The sequence below is a fragment of the Rhinopithecus roxellana genome, chromosome 6 (genome assembly GCF_007565055.1).
Source record: "Rhinopithecus roxellana isolate Shanxi Qingling chromosome 6, ASM756505v1, whole genome shotgun sequence".
In the NCBI taxonomy this organism is placed as follows: Eukaryota; Metazoa; Chordata; class Mammalia; order Primates; family Cercopithecidae; genus Rhinopithecus; species Rhinopithecus roxellana.
The window spans coordinates 81342995-81356038 of NC_044554.1; positions in this window are offsets into that span (position 1 = coordinate 81342995).

Here is a 13044-nt window from a genome sequence, read left to right on the forward strand (position 1 = left end):
GACAAATGCTCTTGGGACGCAGAATTCTATTTTTTTGGAAATGAAGTCATGGGTCGAATGATTGGCAAAGAAAGTCATATTTCATTTTGTTTTTCATTGTTCTCTTCTCACAAAGTAGAAGTGGATCATTGACAACCCTAATTTAAAATAGTACTAAATAGAAAGTATATGTAACACTACTTATTTATTCTGGAACTTTAAAACTATAGGGAAAAATTTTCTAGACCAGAGTCAGCACACTTTTTTTCTGAAAAGGACCAGATGGTATATATTTTAAGCTTTGCAGGCCTTCCTGTCTCTGTCACAACTACTCAACTCTGCTGTTTAGTGCAAAAGCAGCTGTGAACAATATAGAAATGATGAGTGTAGCTACGTACCAGTAAAACTTGAGCGGTGTGACACTGACTTGTCAGATTCTCCCCCTGTATCTTGCTTTCCTCATTACAAAAGGAACATCAGTCTGAGGATGCTAAACATTGTACCTAAATGTACCTAGCACAATATCAGGCATGAGCTAATGGAGCTCACTTTGGCCTTTTATGCCATGGGTCCACAGTCCATGTGCTGTTCATGATTAATTTAATTTTGGAGTGGTGAAGGCATTGCATGATCTATCTATTTGTAGCAACTGGGGTGCTGTGTTGAGAACGATTCTGGGACTGTCTGGGCTTGGCTGAAAAGTATGCGGTGACTTCCATTCCTAGTGTTTCTTCTTTTCTTTCTATGTTCCCTGTATTTCAGCCATTTTTTTCTTCTGGTTTCTTCAGTCTAGTTTTTTTTTTCAATCTCATAGCACCCGTTACCTTCACTCACAGTGGCAAATGGGTTATGTCTATAATTCTGGGTTGGAGAGGAGATGTTGACATGACTATTTCTTCAAAGTTTTATATGGTTTAAACTCTAATTTTAATCTGATGATTAAGCAAGATGTACATTTTAATTGATTAGTGTTTTCTTAAGGTATAGGATAAAACTATTTTCACATGTACGCTTTCTTTTTCTTTCTTTTTCCCCTTCCTTCCTTCCTTCCTTCCTTCCTTCCTTCCTTCCTTCCTTCCTTCCTTCCTTCCTTCCTTCCTTCCTCCCTCCCTCCCTCCCTCCCTCCCTCCCTTCCTCCCTCCCTTCCTCCCTCCCTCCCTCCCTTCCTCCCTCTCTTCCTCTCTCTCTCTCTCTCTCTCTCTTTCTCTCTTTCTTTTTTTTCTTTTTGAGATGGAGTCTCCCTCTGTTGCCCAAAGGCATGATCTTGGCTCTCTGCAACCTCTGCCTCCCGGGTTCAAGTGATTGTCCTGCCTCAGCCTCCCGAGTAGCTAGGATTACAGGTGTGTGCCACTATGCTACAGGCTAATTTTTGTATTTTTAGTATTTTTAGTTGGCCAGGCTGATCTTGAACTCCTGACCTCAGGTGATCCACCTGCCTTCGGCCTCCCAAAGTGCTAAGATTATAGGCATGAACCACCATGCCTGACATCTACATGTGTGTTTTATGTGTGAGATGTTGTCAATCTTAATTTAGGAAAAATCCTTTTTAATTTTCTAAGGTTTCTTTTTTCTTTTTTTATCTCCCAGGATTGTCATGAAAGCTAATTTCTGTCTTCTGCAGTGGAATGCAGGAGACTACTACTACTCTGAAGCATCATTCTCCACACCTTTCTCTTGCTGCCCTCCCTGCCCTCCCTCCTTTCTCTTGCTGCCCTCCCTGCCCTCCCTCCTTTCTCTTGCTGCCCTCCCTGCCCTCCCTCCTTTCTCTTGCTACACCACCCCTGCAGAGCAGAGCAAGGAGGCTGGCCCAGTCCTGCAGAGGCTTCCTGTGCAGGCTGATTCCTTTCCTGTGTTTGTAAAGTTGGAGGCAGTCCACAAGGCAGCTTTCTGCACCATCTGCAGAATTTGTAGGTTCCTAAGGTCACCCTCAGGTTTGATAATTTGCTAGGTGAGTTCTTACATAACTCACTGAAAGCTGTTATACTCATGGTTATGGTTTAGTTGAGTGAAAGTAACAGATTACCATCAGCCAAGAGGGGAGATGCAGGGCAGAGTCGAGAGCTTTCTAGATGTGGAGCTTCTAGTTGTCCTTATGGTGGAGCATGGACAATGTCAGCTTCTGCTGGGAATGGTATGTGACAATGCTTGTGGGGTATTGACAACCAGGGACCCTCACCTGAGTCTTGCTGTCCTGGGTTCTGATTGGTGCTTGAGCGAAAAGACAGGGTTGACTGCCCAAGTCAATGAGCTTTACTCTCCACCCCTCTGGAGGAAGAGTGAATACTGCATGACCCAAAGCCCCCATCATAAATCACACTGCTGTTAAACCATCCAGTGGCCAAAGCCCCAGGCTCAGGTGAGCTTCTTTGTTGGAGATACTATGTTTATCTTAACACATGTCATCCCTTGAATAAATTAATGCTGTCTGTGACTCTACTGGACGATGACACCTGGAAGATCTGCATTTGGAATCCTCTGGGACTCTGCCCATGTGTCTCTTCTTTTGGCAGATTTTAGCCTGGGTCCATTCACTGTAATATAACATGCCATAAATATGCTAGCTTTTAGAAGAATTCTGTGTATTCAGTGGAATTCTGTAGCTGGAGAAGGGAGTGAGGGTGGAAGTGTACGAGAAATACTTGTACAAAACATACCATGAGGCATAGGCCAACCAAAATACTGAGACATAGTCAGGAGATGAGAAAATGCCCCTCCTCCTACACCTTATCACCATGCTAAGAAGCCACCAGTAATAAATGGATTACAACTGAACAAGTTGCGAGATTAAGACCCTCTCTGAGAACGTTGTATAAAAGAGGGATGAAAAAAAAAAAGCAAATGGGGTGGAAAATTTTAAAAAGCAACAACAACAGAAGCACTTACTAGAGGCATTTGAAGTCTTTAGTGGCTACAGCTACAACAAGCATTAAACATAACTCCTAGACATATTATGTTTAACATAAATCTTGCTATGTGTTAAATAATGATAATTTAACATAATTTTATGTTAAATGAAGATTTACCATAAATCTTCATGTTAATATCCTATTTACATCAATAACTATTATCCTATGCAACATGGCTGGCTTTCAACAAGAAATTACAAAGAATGGCAAAGGCAACATAAACAAAGCTTCACAATCTGAAAAGGCAAAATAAAAAGAGAAATAATCAGAATCAGACTCTGATATAACACAATTGTAGGAATTATCGGATAGGAACTTTTGATAACCATATTAAGAGCTAAAATAATATAGTAATAATAATAATAATATACAAGGCCAGATAGACAATGTCAGAGGAGAAATTGAAACTATAAAAATGTATCAAAAAGAAGTACTAAAAATAAAAAAGAAAACAGGAACAGAAAAGAAGGTTGCCTTCAGTGGACACATCAGGAGACTCAATATATCTAAAGAATCGTGGAACTTGAGTGTAGGTCAATAGAAACATCTAAAACTCAGATGCAAAGAGAAAATTAAAAATAATAATAATACAGAATAAAATATCAAAAAACTATGGGATAATATAAACAATTACAACATACACAGAGTACCAGAAAAACAAAAAAGAAAAAGATGATGGGTGGATAGAAAATATTAAAAAATGTAATAGCCAAGCACTTTCTAAGTTTCACATTTTATTGATTGAAACTACAGCAACACACAGGTCCAAGAAGCTATACATATTATATTCAAATTGTAGAAAATGAGAAACAAAAAGAAAATTTTCAAAAAAGCCAGGGAAAGAATATACACCACTTATAAAGGAACAAAGATAAGGATTACAGCAGATTTGTTATAAGAAACCATGCAAACAACAGGAAAATGAAATAAGTTCTTTAAAGAACTTGTTGAAAAAATATCTCAACCTAAAATTTTATAGCCAGTGAAATTATAGCTGACCACTTCCTAAAAGTGAAGCAGAAATAAAGACTTTCTCAGACTAACAGAAAAACGAGAAAATTCATTGTAACCTGATCTGCCTTGAAGGAAATTTTAGAGTAAATTCTTCAGTCAGAGGAAAATTATATAGGTCAGAAACTTAGATCTATATAAAAAAGGAAAGGCATCAGAAAAGAAAGAAATGATGATAAAATATACTAATTTTCCTTATTCTTAATTGATCTAAAAGGTAATAGTCTACTTATAGCAATAATAGTAATAATATTGGAAGTTTATAGCGTATGGATAAGTAATATGAATAACAGCATCATCAGAAGAGTTGAAAGGGGGAAACTGGAAATATTCTGCTTAAGCTATCTTCATTACCTGTGAAGAAATAAAGTATTATTTGAAGATAAATTTAGATTATTTAAAAATGTGCATTATAAACCCTTGGGCAACCACTCAAGAAGTTAAAAAAAAAAGTACAAATGATATGCCCAGAGAGGAGATAAAATGGAATCAAATAAAATTCTTAGTTAAAATGAGAGAATGCAGAAAAGAGGAAAAAAGGGAGATGCAAAGAACAAACCAACAAATGGACAACAGAAAGATAGTAGATTTTTATTAGTAATCAACTTAAAAATGGCCTAATTGTAACAATTAAAAATTAGAGATTATCAGAGTAGATTAAAAAAAGAGACCTGATCATATGCTGCCTACAAGAAACCCATTTTAAATATTAATATAAAGACTCAAGTAGGTTAAAAGCAGAGATGGAGAAACTTATACCATGCTAACACTAATCAAAAGAATGCTGGAATAGCTATATCTGTTTCACACAAAACAGACATTTGAACAAGGATGATTTATCGGTATAAGGAGGTCTCTTGCATGATGATATAGAGACCAATTCTCTAGGAAGACATAATTTCAAGTATGTATGCTCCTAACAACAGAGCATCAAATACATGAGGCAAAACCAAATAGAACTGAAATGAGAAGTAGGTAAATCTACTATTATAGTTTGAAACTCCAGTATCCTTCTATTAATAATAGATAGATCGGGTGAAGAGAAAATCAGTAAGGATACATATTACCTGATTTGCACTATCAAGCAGACTGAGCTCATTGGTATTTATAGAACACTTTATTCAACAAAAGCAGGCTACATATTCTTCTCAAGTACATATGGAACATTCACCAAGATAGCCCATATTCTCAGTGGAAAAAAAAAAAAACACAATTAAATGGAGAGGAATAGGGAAATTATACAAAATGCATTATCAAGACGCAGTGAAATTAAACAAGAAATCAATAAATGAAAAATAGGAAAATATCAACATATGTGGAAATTTAATATATTATAAAAAACCTTGGTTAAAGAAGTCTCAAATGAAATTTTAAAAATTAAACTGAATGAAAATGAAAACACAACTTATAATTTACAGGATGCAACTAAAGCAGCACCTTAAGGAAATTTATAACTGATTACATATGTTAGAAAAGTAGAAATGTCTACAAATCCATTATGCAGGCATCAGTCTTAGTAAGCTAGAGAAAAAAGAACAATTAAGTGTAAAGCAAACAGGGAAAACAACCAATAAAGATTATAGCATAAATCAATGAACAGAAAAATAGGGAAAATCAATGAAACAAAAATTTGGTTATTTGAAAAGTCCAGTGAAATTGGTAAACCTCTAGCCAGACTAACCAGTAAAAAGAAAATAAAGATACATATTTATAATTTCAAGAATGAAAGAGGGGTTATGACTGCTGATTCATAGATATTGAAAGGACAATGAAGGAATACTGCAAACAACTTTACACCTGTATATTTTAAAGCTGAAATGAAGTAAGCCAATTCTTTGAAAAACAAAAATCACAAAAATCCAATTAAGGAGAAAGAGGTAACTTGACTATCTCTATATCTACTAAAGACGTTAAATTGTCAATTAAATTCTAAACAATTTGCCAGTGAAACCACCTGGCAAATTATATTAAATATTTGAAGACGTAATACAAATTCTACATAATATTGACCAGAAATACAAAAGGAAGGAAACTTTTCAATTCATTTTATGAAACTAAGATTACCCTAATTACCATAATCAGATATTACAAGAAAATTGCAAATATCTCATTAATATAGATATAAAAATCCTTAGCAAAATGTTAGCAAATAAAATCCTGCAATAAAAAGGATAATACATTACAATCAAATGGAGTTCCTTTCAAGAGTGAAAAGTTGGTTCAACATTCATAAATCAAAAACTTTTGTTATGATATTAACAAATTAAGAAAAACTGTAAGGTCATATTTTATCTATGTGTGTATTTTTCAAAAAAATAGTTTAAAATTACTAAGAGAACTGACTAGGAGGCTGGTATGATCCACGAAAAGGAAGGAAGAACAGTGTGGTGTGGGGTGGCCCACCTGAGAACCACATGGGGCAGGGAAGCCTCCTCCCCCGAGCCAAGGGAGGCGGTGAGAGAGCGTATGTGCTTTTTCCATGGAACTTTGCAACCCACAGATTGGAAGATCCTACTTGCGAACCCACACCACCAGGGCCTAGTGTCCCAACCCCAGAGCAGTACAGATTCTCAACAGCCTGTCAGCTGGAATATGCTTAAGTCTACTGAAGTCCTGGGGAAGCGGCGACCAGCTTCGGCTGCTGTCTAAGCTGTTTGAGCTCCTTGAGGGAGGGGCAACAGCCAGCATTGGCACTCACAACTGCTTAGCACGCTAAGCTCCCTGGGTGGGGGAAGGGTGGCATCCATCTCTATAGCTCCAGACTGTGCTTTTCCCCTGCTGGAGCTGGGGAGGCTGGAGGGCTTGGTCCCAAGACATGTTCCCCACAGCCCAACACACCAGCCATGGCAGACTGTGGCCAGAGTGACCAGAGTGCTTCTTTAGGCCTGATCTTGACCCATCCTTCCTCACTGGGTGGGGCTTCCCGTCAGGAACTCCAATAACTCCAACCAGAGGCTCAGGGACAGAACCCGGATCTCCCTGAGCCTGAGTCCCTAGAGGGAGGGGTGGCCACAGTCTCTGCGGACGAGCAGACTTAGCCTTTCCTCCTGGTAGTTCTGAGGAATCTAGGCAGCCTAGACGAGTGGGTTTCCCCCACGTGAAGCACACCCCCTCCACCAAGGTTCAAAGTGCTTCATTAAACAGGTCCTGGTCCCTGAGCCACCCAATTGAGTGAGACCCTCCAACAGGGGTTGTCAGACCCTATATAGGAGTGATCCTACTGGCATCAGGTTGGTGCCCCTCAAGGTCAGAGATCCTAGAAGAAGGAGTAGGCACCCATCTTTGCTGTTCTCTAATGTCCTTAAGTGACATCTCCAGGCGCAGGAGCAGACCAGATGAATAGGCCCTGAAGTGAACCCCCAGCAAACCTCAGCAGCCCTACAGAAGAGGGACCTGACTACTGAAAAACAAAAACAAACAGAAAGCAACAGCAACATTAAAAAACATCATCAGCAACAAAAAGTCCCCGCAAAAATCCCATCCAAGGGTCAGGAGCCTTAAAGAGCGAAACTAGACAAACTCATGAAGATGAGAAAGGATCAACAAAAAAAGGCTGAAAACCCAAAAGGACAGAGTGCCTCTTCTCCAAATGATTGTAACGTTCCCCAGCAAGGGCACAGAACTGGACGGAGGATGAGACGGATAAATTGACAGATGTGGGCTTCAGGAGATGGGTGATAGAAAACTACGCTGAGCTAAAGGAGCATATTTTAACCCAATGCAAAGAAGGTAAGAACTTGATAAAAGGTTAGAGGAGCTGCTAACTAGAATAACCAGTTTAGAGAGGAACAAAAATGACCTGATGGAACTGAAAAACACAGCACGAGAACTTTGTGAAGCATACCCAAGTATCAACAACCGAATTAACCAAGTAGAAGAAAGGATACCAGAGATTGAAGACCACCTTGCTGAAATGAGGCATGAAGACAAGACTAGAGAAAAGAAAATGAAAAGGAATGAACCAAACCTTCAAGAAATATGTGACTTCATAAAAGGACTGAACCTACAATTAATTAGAGTACCTGAAAGAGACAGGGAGAATGGAAACAAGCTGGAAAACATACTTCAGGACATTATCCAGGAGAACTTCCTCAACCTAGAAAGACAGGCCAACATGCAAATTCAGGAAATGCAGAGAATACCACTAAAATACTCCATGAGAAGATCAACCGCAAGACACATAATCATCAGATTCTCCAAGGTCAAAATGAAGGAAAAAAAATGTTAAGGGCAGCCAGAGAGAAAGACCAGGTCACCTACAAAGGGAAGCCCATCAGACTAACAGTGGACCTCTCAGCAGAAACTCTACAAGGCAGGAGAGATTGGGGGGTCAATATTCAACATTCTTAAAGAAAGGAATTTTCAACCCAGAATTTCATATCCAGCCAAACTCAGCTTCATACATGAAGGAGAAATAAAATCCTTCCTAGACAAGCAAATGCTGTGGGATTTCATTACCACCAGGCTTGCCTTGCAAGAGCTCCTGAAAGAAACACTAAATATGCAAAGGAAAAACTGGTACTAGCCACTGCAAAAACACACCAAAATATAAAAACCAATAACACTGTGAAGAAACTACATCAACTAGTGTGCAAAATAACCAAATAGCATCATGAAGACAGGATCAGAGTCACACATGACAATACTAACCTTAAATGTAAGTGGGCTGAATGCCCCGATTAAAATACGCAGTCTGGCAAATTGGATAGTCAAAACCCATCAGTGTGTAGTATTCAGGAGACCCATCTCACATGCAAATACACACATAGACTCAAAATAAAGGGATGGAGGAAAATTTATCAAGCAAATGGAAAGCAAAACAAAACAAAACAACACAGGGGTTGCAATACTAGTCTCTGACAAAACAGACTTTAAACAAATAAAGGCCAAAAAAGACAAAAGCATTACATAATGGTAGAAAGAACAATTCAACAAGAAGAGCTAACCAGTTTAAATATATATGCACCCAATATAGGAGCACCCAGATTCATAAAATAAGTTCTTAGAGACCTACCAAGAGACTTCAACTCCTACATAATAATAGTGGGAGACTTTAACATCCCACTGTCAATATTAGATCAATGAGACAGAAAATTAACAAGGATATTCAGGACTTGAACTCAGCTCTGGATCAAGTGGACTTAATAGACACCTATAGACCTCTCCACCCCAAATCAACAGAATATACATTCTTCTTAGTGCCATATGGCACTTATTCTAAAATCAACCACATAATTGGAAGTAAAACTCTCCTCAGCAAATGCAAAAGAATTGAAATCATAATGAACAGTCTCTCAGACCACAGTGCATTCAAATTAGAACTCAGGATTAAGAAACTCACTCAAGACCACACAATTATATGGAAATTGAACAATCTGCTCCGGAATGACTCCGGGGTAAATAATGAAATTAAAGTAGAAATCAAGAAGTTCTTTGAAACCAATGAGAAGAAAGAGGCAATGTGCCAGAATCTCTGGGACACAGCTAAAGCAGTGTTAAGGGGGACATTTATTGCACCAAATGCCCACATCAGATTCAGGACAGAGGCATGGGCAAAGACTTCATGACGAAAACACCAAAAGCAATTGCAACAAAAACCAAAATTGACGAATAGGATCTAATTAAACTAAAGAGCTTCTGCTCAGCCAAAGAAACTATCATCAGAGTGAACAGGCAACCTACAGAATGGGAAAAAAAATGTTTGCAATATACTCATCTGACAAAGGTCTAATATCCAGAATCTACAAGGAACTTAAATTTACAACAACAGCAAAAAAAAAAACCCCATCAAAAAATAGGCAAAGGATATCAACAGACATGTCTCAAAAGAAGACATTTACGTGGCCAACAAACATATGAAAAAAACTCACCATCACTGATCATCAGAGAAATGCAAATCAAAACCACAGTGAGATACCATCCCATGCCAGTCAGAATGATGATTATTAAAAAGTCAAGAAACCATCGATTCTGGCGAGGATCTGGAGAAATAGGAACACTTTTACACTGTTGGTGAGAATGTAAATTAATTCAATCATTATGGAAGATAGTATGATCTGGAACCATAAATACCATTTGACCCAGCAATCCCATTGCTGGGTATATATCCAAAGGAATATAAATCATTCTTTCATAAAGATACATGAGCATGTATGTTTATCGCAGCACTATTTACAATAGCAAAGATGTGGAACCAATCCAAATGATAGACTGGATAATGAAAATGTGATATATATATATATACACACACACACACACACCATGGAATACTGCACAGCCATAAAAATTTATGAGAACATGTCCGTTATAGGGACGTGGATGAAGCTGGAAGCCATCATTCTCAGCAAACTAACACGAGAACAGAAAACCAAACACTGCATGTTCTCACTCATAAGCTGAACAATGAGAACACATGAACACAGAGAGGGGAACAACACACACCAGGGCCTGTTAGGGGTTGGGAGGCCAGGGGAGGGAACTTAGAAGAAGAGTCAATAGGTGCAGCAAACCACCATGGCATGTAACAAACCACCATACCTATGTAACAAACCTGCATGTTCTGCACATGCATTCTGTTTTTCCTTTTCAGAAGAAATAAAGAAAAACAAAAATAAAAATTCAAATAAAATAAAATTACTACTAACATCACATTTGAATAGAAAGAACTACAACATATGTAGATTGGAAAAAGAAATTATTTTTATTTTAAGATGACATGCATTTCCATTTTGGAAATAATACACATTTCCTGGAACTAGTAACCAAGTTTAGCAAGGTCACAAGAACAAGGTCGATGTACAAAATTAGTGTACCTTAATAAATGGAATAACAAATTTAAAACAGTGACAAATCACAACAAAACCAATACATATAAAGTACTTGTTTATAAATCTAACAGCATGTATACAGGATCTGCATTCGTGGTTTGAAAGAATTAATATTAAGATATCTATTCTTTATAATTTAATCTATAGTTTCTATGCAATCTCAATAAAAAATTCTAGCAACTTTTTGTAAAAACCAAAACATATGAAAAAGCACAGGCACTGTAATAGCCAGCACAATTCTGAAAAAACAAAGTTGGATGACTTACACTACTTTTGAGACTTACTGTAAAGCTACATTAATCAAGATGGCAGTGTATTGGTGAAGAAAAGAGATCAATAGAACTCAATAGAAAGCCCAGAAATAAGCCTACACAAATATAGCCAACTGATTTTTTTTCCCACAAAGATGTAAAGTAAATTTAATGGAGAAAGGAGGCGTTTTTCAATAAGTGGGATTGCTACAATTAGATGCCCACATGCAATAAAATGAACCCCAAGACCTCACGTTTATACAGAAATTAACTCAAAAAGGTCATAAACGTAAAACACAAAACTATAAAACTTGTATTCAACAGATGATAAATTTTGAGTGGCCTTTGGTTTGGTGATTGATTTCTGGAAACAGCACCAAAAGCACAATGCCTGAAAGAAAAAAAAGAACAAGTTGGACTTTATTAACTTTAGTAACCTTTCTTTTGTTGAAGACGCTATGACGAGAACAAAAAGACCATCAACACACTACCGACAGGGTGAAAATATTTGCAAGTCACATATCCGAGGAACTTTCATATACAACACAAATAATTTTTAAAACTCAGCAATACAGAAACAAACAACCCAATTTAAAAATCAGAAAAGGATCTGATCAGCTATCTCACCAGATTGCAAATTAGCATATGAAATGATGTTCAATATTATTGATTAGGTAGATGGAAATTAAAACAACAAGAGATACCTGTTAGAATGGCTAAAAAACCAAGAGCAAACCAGAAAACAATGCCAGTGCTAAATGCTGGTGAGGATGTAGAGCTATAGGAACTTTCATTCATTGCTGCTGAGAATTCTAAACTACAGCTACGTTGGAAGACAGTTTGGTGGTTTATTACAAAGATGAACAGTCTTACCATACAATGTAGCAATTATGCTCCTAGGTATTTATGCAACTGATTTGCAAACCTCTATCTTTTATATATAAAACCTGCATGCAAATATTTATAGCAGCTTTATTCATACGTGCCCCAAATTAGAAGTTACAAAGATGCCCTTCAGTAAGTGAATGAATAAACAAACTGATAGACTTATGTTATAGAATACTACTCAGTGATCAAAAGGTATGAGCTATTAATCCATGCCACAACATAGCAGTATCTTAAATGCACATTGCTAAGTGAAACAAACCATTCATAAAAGGTTATATGCTGTATGATTCCAACTGTAAGACATTTCGGAAAAGGCAAAGCTATAGAGATGGAAAATAGATAAGATGTTGCCAAAGATTACTGAAGAGCGGTAGGAGATGACAGATGACCTATACTGAACAGCTATGAGATTGACAAAAGACTGTTCAACAGTAACAGCAGAGGTTAGAAGACAATACAAAATGTTTGCAAGTGCAAATGGATGCTAGATGCCAATCAAACATTTTATATCCAATAAATTTTCATTCAACAATGTAGGTAAAATAAATGCATTTGGGGAAAAACTGAGATAATTACACTATTTATCTTCCCTAACATGTCTTCTAAAAGAATTTAATCTAGGAAGAAGCAGCTTGAGCCCAGAAGGGAGGGATGCAATGCAAAAAGCTTTGATGATAAAAAAATGGTGACTATGTAATAAACACTGATGATGCTGAGTGATAAGGAGTTTATAAAACAAGATTAAACTACACAGCAATACTAGGTCAGACAGGAGAATATGATGAGTTAAAGTGTTGCAAGGTACTTCTACTATCCAGAAGTGGTGATACTAGTAAATTTTATACTTAGTCAAGCTTTATTATTGACGCTGTAAGAGTAACCATTAAAATAATATAAATAGACTAGAACTCTAAACTGTTAGAAGTTAAGGCAAAGAAGTGTTACTAGGAATGAAGAGGGAGTTATCACATAATGACAAAAAATACTTTTTCATAAAGCAAAATTGACATGATTTCAAGGAGAATGTGAAATACAATCATAATGAAAGATTTTAACACATCCTTCAAATTAATTGATAGAAAAATCAGACAAGATTTAGAAGATTTGGATAATGAAATTAACAAGCTTGAGGTAATATAGACCCCTGCGCACCAACTCAACTAAGAATGAATGTAAAAAATA